Here is a 7,867-nt window from a genome sequence, read left to right as displayed (position 1 = left end):
CACATAACAGAAGCAGTCTTCAATAGTGGGGAAGGAGAATTGACACCAGCTCCCAAACAGCTTTCTCAATACTCTTTAAAATTAAAGCTAGAGGGCATCTTTTCAACCGGTCCATAAAGAAAATTTCATTTTTAAGTATCAACATTTGTAAGCATTATTAGTCAATTATTTCAGCTCGCCAGTTCTACCATCAAACTACTTGTCACAAGCAATCTTTAGAAACAGATCAGTTATAAAAACAAGCATTGGTAAAGGCAATAGATTGCACCAATAAGACCTATAGTTTTTTAGCCATGCCATTACAGCGTTGCGGTTGCTGTGCGGCAGGCTTAATAAAAAAAATAAGTTGCAATGATGTGGCTGCTGCGTCATTTTTGTAGGTGTGCGCATGTATTCCTCACACATGTGCACACCTTTAAAAGGACACAGGTTAAAAAAAAAAAAAAAGCATTTATTGATTCAAGATGGAATAATTAATTGTTAATTTAAAAAAGTAGAGTGAAACAAAAAATGTAACTAGGTGATCAGGTTGGGGAAGAACAAAGGAACATAGTGGGTCAGGGGGTGAAGCAACAGGGCAGTTGGGGGAGAAACAAGAAGGTGGGCGGGAGGAGGACCAACATGAGAAAGAGAACAACGTGGAGCACGGGATGAGGGGAGAGGCATGCAGGGAATGGAGAGCAACACAGATGCGGGGGGGGGGGGGAATCACGTGGGCGCAAAAGAAAGAAACGTGGATAAGGGAAATACAAAAGTTAGACAACATCGAAAACAGATGCGCGCTCATGGAGTGATTATTCAAAATAATATTTTTTTAAAGTAGTATCCTAAAAGGGGGCAGAGGAAGCATAGACACCAGTCTATCAAAGAGATGGTAATGGGGTTGTGCTCCAGAGGAACAAACAAATATTCACAGTATGAAACAAGGAAACCAATCCAATACAAAGCAAGCAAATAAAGCGGACAGTGAAGCCAAACAATGGTAAGTAATGGGCGGGCTGCAAGTCCACAATATATCTTTCGGAGTCAGGCAGCTTGCACTGTCTGGTTTGCTCAAGTAATGAATGTCCATTGGTCCTCCTAGATGGCGTCCGTCCTGTTTATTTTCAACCATATACAGTTGTGTTCATTTAACTCACAGTGGTCACACCGCCATCTCATTCTTCTTGCTTATTACTATAAACATTTCCATGCTTACCTCCAACTTGAAGTTTGCCACAACACGATCAGACTACATGAGAGAACCACACCAGAATCTTCCAACACAGGTCATCCTACAACCACACACCTCTTCAACCATACAGGTCCCCCTGTAAGTACTTCATAGTTATGCCCTCATTATGAGCGGCTCATTAATTCTGATAGATCTGGTGACAGCAGGTGCCAGGCCCAGGGGAATTATAGGTTCAACGGGAACACAGATGCTCAGTGTTATTTACCCACATAATTCACTTGTTTCTACAGGTGCAGTCTCTAGGTGGAATTTCAGGGGAAAACAGGAGAACATGAGCATGGCAAGTCCAGTTTTTGTACGTTATTCCCCCCAAAAATCAACACCATATCCTCCACTGCATCTACCTGGACCACTAGTAACAGTAAATCTGGGGGAGGCAAATAACAGGGATTTGTTTTATTGGCAATTAGTAATGGTGGCCTTAGTGTGGTAGGATGTCACACTAGTTGTAGCTCTGCACTACACAAATGCAAGATAACATACCTTCAACTATCACTTAAGGAGCATTATCAATTTAGGTTAAAGGGCCCAATCCCTAAATAAATGTATGAAAATGACCTTCATTACTTCTCAGACAGTCTCAAAATTTTCTAGCAACCAAGATTTTGGCACTCTCTAAAAACTTTGTTGATACTTCATTTCAAACTCTCCCCTTTCGGAGAAAGATGGCCCTCGGTTCCCCACTAAGGAAACACTAAAAACTTGGCTGATTAGAAAAACTTTTATTAAATCTTTCTAAGCGCCTTCTAGCCCCTTGTTCGTCTCTACTTCTTTGGGTGACTTTGAGGATCAAGCAATATGAAAGAATGGCATTTTTCTTCTCGGTAAACTACCACATATGTACACAAATAGAAACTGGGTAGGAAAAAAGCACCTACAGCTGACAAATATTGGCATTTGTCATTTGTCCTGCCTTTCCTTTCGCTCACAACAGAGGGGACTTTAGTCACGAATCCACAGGAAAAGAAGAGATTGGTAAATGGGATCTTTATATCAAATTATAGATAAAAAGCCAGGAAAGGAGGGGAGGCATCTACAGCCAATCCGTCAACAGCAGACTCACAGGAAACTGACAATCCATGCAACACATCTAAAATATAGACCAGCCAGTAAAAGACTTTTGCTATTATCTTATAATGGACATGGGACGGATTTAGCGTTTTGCAGATGTTTTACTCAGTCACAATCATAATGGGTATCCCTTTTGCCTTGTTACAAATGCATTATATCCTATGAGATTTGTAACGATGCCGATGGGATACCAGTCATGTTTGTGACAGAGTAACTAGTCTGCCAAATTCTAAATTAGGCTCTTAATCTACATCTTAGTATAGATTTCAGAGCATTTTTTAAACATGTGATCCCTTTCTGAAAATACCATAGTGGGGACTTTCCTTACTGACCACGTGATGCACAAAGAGAATGTTGTCCCAGACAATTTTATTTTAATGGCTAAGAAATAAGATTATTCAGCTGGATATAATTTGCAGAAAAAGTAATTGGAATTTATTTCACACATTCCATCTACCCAATGGGCACTAATGAACTTGTTGCAGTATCAGTAGAGAAGAGGTGAAAAGACCTATAAATTTGCTATTTTTATTGAACAAGTTTGCTATAAGAATCCAACACCCATCAACACAAAGTGACATCACTGGTTCTCCCATAATCCACCTACACAGGAAGTGACATCACTGAATTTCCCATCATACATCTGGACATGAGGTGACATTGCTGTTTTTTTTCACCAAAACAGTCTTTAAAATAAGAGGCCAGGCATGAGGACTTCATTTCCCATCACCCATCAGCACAGGAAATTACATCACAGCACCCTGCACTCCTCCCTCCCAGGACCTACTTAATGGCAAGGTAGTGCAGCGGGCACGGCGAAGGCATGCCATCGGAAAGCCTGCCTGTGCCTGGATCGTGCCCAGCGCAAGGAGCCCTGGCCCGATCACCTCCCAGTGATTCTCTGCAGCACTCCTTTTGTCACTAGTCCCCAGATGTTGTTCCCTCAACTCCTGCCATGACACGCCTCACACCATGGTAGGAGCTTTCACCTGCATCCACTGTTATGTCTCCAGCAGCCACAAACCCCCACCCCCTCACACTATTACTAATAATGCCTTCAACACCCTGTCCCAATATACATGCCATACAAGCACCAATGCCTACACTCCCACCTTACAGCACAGCAAGCCTGCACATCCACTCCCTCTCACACCCATGCTTCTCAACACATGATCACTCAGCAAATACACAACCAAAATATGGGACCTGTTCAGCAGCGACCCACTTGACATTCTCTTTATCACAGAGACCTGGCTCAACCCCTCATTGACTCCCGACATTGCTATGGCAATCCCAGCAGGCTACCAAAAAAAAAAAAAAAAAAAAAACACTCGACAAGCTAGGAGAACTCGCTATCATCTAAAAGGAATCCTTCAAATGCATAACATCCATAACGAACGATGCCACATTCATGGAGCACCTGCCCTTCAAGCTGCAAATCTCAGAAAACATCCCCCTGAATTTATCCCTTGCCTACCAACCACGAGCCACCTTTACCAATTTTATTGCTCTGCTCACCATAGTCTCCAGAGCCTACATTTTCCTTGGTGACCCGTGCTCCACAGCACTCCTTGAAACCTTGAGCAATATTAGACTCATCCAGCTAATCCCTCGTACCAACACACACCACAGGACACACACTGGACCCCATCTTCACCACAAGCAACACCATCAAATATAACTCCACCATACCGCTCATGTGGACCAACCACTCCATCATCCACTTTCAAATCAATACTCCTCAAGTCAACACCCCTAGCAGGTTCAGCATTCAAAGCCACAGTTGGGGCAAAATCACAGAAGCAGACTGGCTCAGCGCCCTCAGCACAGATTAACCGAGCCCCACAGACATCCTTGACAGAAACGTCAACAACTAGATCAAGAACTGCACAAACTCCCTCACACCCATCAAACACATCAAGCATAGTAGATCATACAATCAGGATAGCTGGTACACATAAGATCTCATCGACCCCAAACAACACTGTAAACAGCTCGAAAGGAAATGGAGAGCCAGTCATGACGCCACCAACAGAACTACCTGTAAGGCTGCACTCAGGTGCTATTACCAGCAAATAAGAGACACCAAGGAACAAGGGCTGGTGGACAGCATCAATGGAAGTTCCAACAACTGCAAGGAGATCTTCTCGATCATTAGGGATTTCACCTCGCCCTCAGCCACTGTCACCAACATCGCTGCCTCCCTGCAACTCTGTGACAACCTATCCAACTTCTTCCACAGCAAAATAGCAAACATTTACAGCAACTTCGCATATCAAACTAACTCCAGAGAACTAGTTGCTAACCTACCCACCACCAACCAAGACAGCCACCTGAAAGAATGGACAACACTCACTAGAAATGACGCAGTGGCAATTTTGCGGACCATCCATTCAGGGGCCCCAATGGACCCATGCCCCCACCACATTACCAATAAGCACCACTCTGACCCAGATCATCAACACCTCAATCACGTCCACCATGTTCCCGTATGACTGGAAACTTGCAGAAATAATCGCCCTCCCCAAGAAGCCCGCAGCCGACCCAAATCAACTGAGCTACTTCCGAACCATCTCCCTGCTTCCCTATCCAGCCAAAGTGATTGAGAAGGCCATTAACAACCAACTCGAAATCCACCTCGAACTTCACCATCTTCTAGATAACAATCAGGATTCAGAAAGAACCATAGCACAGACAGCACTCATCGTGGCCACCAATTACATTCAAATCACCCTGAACTGAGAAGAAACAGCAGCCCTCATCCTGCTTGACCTCTCTGCTGCCTTCATCAGTGTTTGCCATAACACCCTCATTAGAAGACTCCACACCAGCGGCATAATAGAATCCGCTCTCAAATGGATCTGTTCCTTCCTCAGAGGAAGAACCCAAAGGGTCAGGCTGGCACCCTACACATCAGAGAACAAAAAAATTAATATGCAGAGTCCCAGAGGGATCATCCCTCAGGCCCTGCTTTTCAACACATATATATCACCACTCACCAACGTCATACAATCACAAGACATCACAGTCATCTCCTACGACACCCAACCCATCCTCTCCCTGACAGACAAAACAACCACTGTGAAACTGGATACAAACCAACTTCCTGCAGCTCAACTCCGATAAGACAGAAGAATTGGTCTTCAGCAAAAAGACCTCCTCATTGGACTCTACCTGGGGGCCGTCAGAGCTAAGGCTAACACCCACATCGACAGTCCACGCAAGATATCTAGGGATCATCCTAGACGATATCTAGGGATCATCCTAGACGACAAGCTCACCATGACCACTCAAATCAACACAGTGTGCACTTCCTACTTCCACATCCCACACATGCTGTAAACAATCTTTAAATGGTTGCCTCAGAACGCTAGATGGATCGTCTCACAAGCACTCATCACACTGTTCTTTACGATGGAATCGCCAAACAATGCCTACACAGACCGTCCAGAACACCGCTGCAAGACTCATACTCGACCCCCCCATACCACATCCACATCACCTCAGGAAGCTTTATTGGCTCCCCATTCGTAAGCACAGCCAATTCAAACTTATCACGCACACATACAAAGCCTTACACAACAAAGGACCAGAATACCTGAACAGCCACATTAACTTTCAACAACCCATCTGACACCTATGTTCTGCCTCACTCTCACACATTCGCCACACCCACAAAAGCAAAACCAGAGGTCGTCGATTCTCATACATTGCACCCAACACATGGAACGACCTCCATCAACACATCAGAGCCTCCTCCTCGAGTTCCACAAAAAGCTGAAGACTTGGCTCTCTGTATAAGCACCATGGGGACCACAAACCTCCACATCTGCCCAAGCACCTGGATACCCGCCAGGGTGATTTGTGTGCTATACAAATCGATATGACATAACAAACTTGAATTATGGGTAGTTTATAAAGCTCAGTCAACACAGAAGAGGCAATATACAGAATGCCCAATGTTTCACACTAGCTACAATGTCTTACTTCCACAGCGGTCTGGAGAAGAAATCTAGGCAGAGCATGTTTTAATCTAAGTGGCTGAAAATCAGCATACTGCCCCAAAATATAAAGTCACTCAAAAGACTACCAGCCAACGTCAGCAGAGGTCCCACCAAACCAATGGTGATGATTTTGTGCTGCAAGGATCAGGTTTGGTATGTCAAGTCAGTGGAGCTACGGGAGATCCGATTGTCGGAGGTTTGGAGCACAGTTCAGGGTGAGACTCCTACCTGGTTTTCAGAGTTTTTAGCCAATGACTATTGGCGATTGTGAGCAATGGCAGTCAATCCAGGTCCCTAAGGTGTACAGATCGCCAAACTGGTCTGGTGTAATTGGCATTCAGTTGGTGTAAGCACCCAAGGCACCAGTGACCTCTTGTTCACCGGTTGGCATAGGGAAACATCAGGCTAACATCTGCTGGTTTTGTCTCTAATTGGACCTCCAGCACAGCGGTTGCTTCTTCTGGGCACTCTTAGTTATATTCTGGCGAGGCCATAACTAACATCTTCTCCAGTTTGAGGCTACTCAAGGCTCTGTTCTTAACCCTCTCTTAGTCTCCATTTATAACCTTCCCCCCCTGCTCCCATCATTTCCTCTTCTGGTTAATTCTGTCACTAGTATGCTGATGAGACATTCCATGAGGCCTCTCTGAATGAAATCATGTGTCTTTTTTCTGTTCAAACCCAGCTATTTTCTGGCTCTCTTCCCATCTTAACAAAACTAAGATTTTATCCCCGCTTCCTCTTGCACGCCTATACATCAGATTTCTATTTCAATAACTCCAGATTTCTATTCTCTGCCCACTTTTGCTCACATTCGAGGTGTGATCTCTGACCCCTTGCTCTACTTAACTCATGCCTCGCTCGTGCCTGGTTCTGGCCTTATGTGGATAGAGTCACAAGCAGAGTCCTGTGTCAGGCAAACTGGTATTTGAGCTTGAAAAAACACTTTTTCTCAGTCCAGACGAACTATGAAGATATCGGTTACGGAGGCCGACATTTATTAGACCTTGTGCAACCCGCAGAAAGTCCGAGATTACACATTAGCTAATTAATATTAAATTTTAAATACCCATCCCGTCTGGAGGGAATGTCTCACCGCTGGCTTTTCTCCACCTTTCTAGACTTTTGCAGAGCAAGTGGAAGGGTCAGGCACCAAAAGGTAACATGACACACCTACTTTTTATTTTGTTTTGTAAACCTTTTATTTCCTGGGGGTTTTAATACTGTGCTAAATAGGTTTTGTAGGCTTTTATCCCAAAGACACTAGACCGCTGATCATCTTGTGTGAGTTTTTCGAGTATGTTTCATCACCACCTTCTCTTGGAGTAGAGTTTGCCTAGGTTTGGGAAAAGAGTTCCGTTTGACATCCGATTAAGTGCCTGCATGTTCAATTTCATACAGGGTAACATGTTGTAACTTGCTAAAAGGCAATACTCTCTTTGGCACTGGAGAAAAGGATTATCATCCACGAACTAGTAACCAATAACAGAACTACCTTGTATAAAAAAAAAATGAAATAACTACGAAAGGGAGACTGGCAGATGAAATGCCTTCATAG

Source organism: Pleurodeles waltl, chromosome 4_2 (genome assembly GCF_031143425.1).
Source record: "Pleurodeles waltl isolate 20211129_DDA chromosome 4_2, aPleWal1.hap1.20221129, whole genome shotgun sequence".
NCBI classification, from domain to species: Eukaryota; Metazoa; Chordata; class Amphibia; order Caudata; family Salamandridae; genus Pleurodeles; species Pleurodeles waltl.
The sequence above is the reverse complement of the archived record's forward strand: the minus strand, read 5'-3'. Positions refer to the sequence as shown.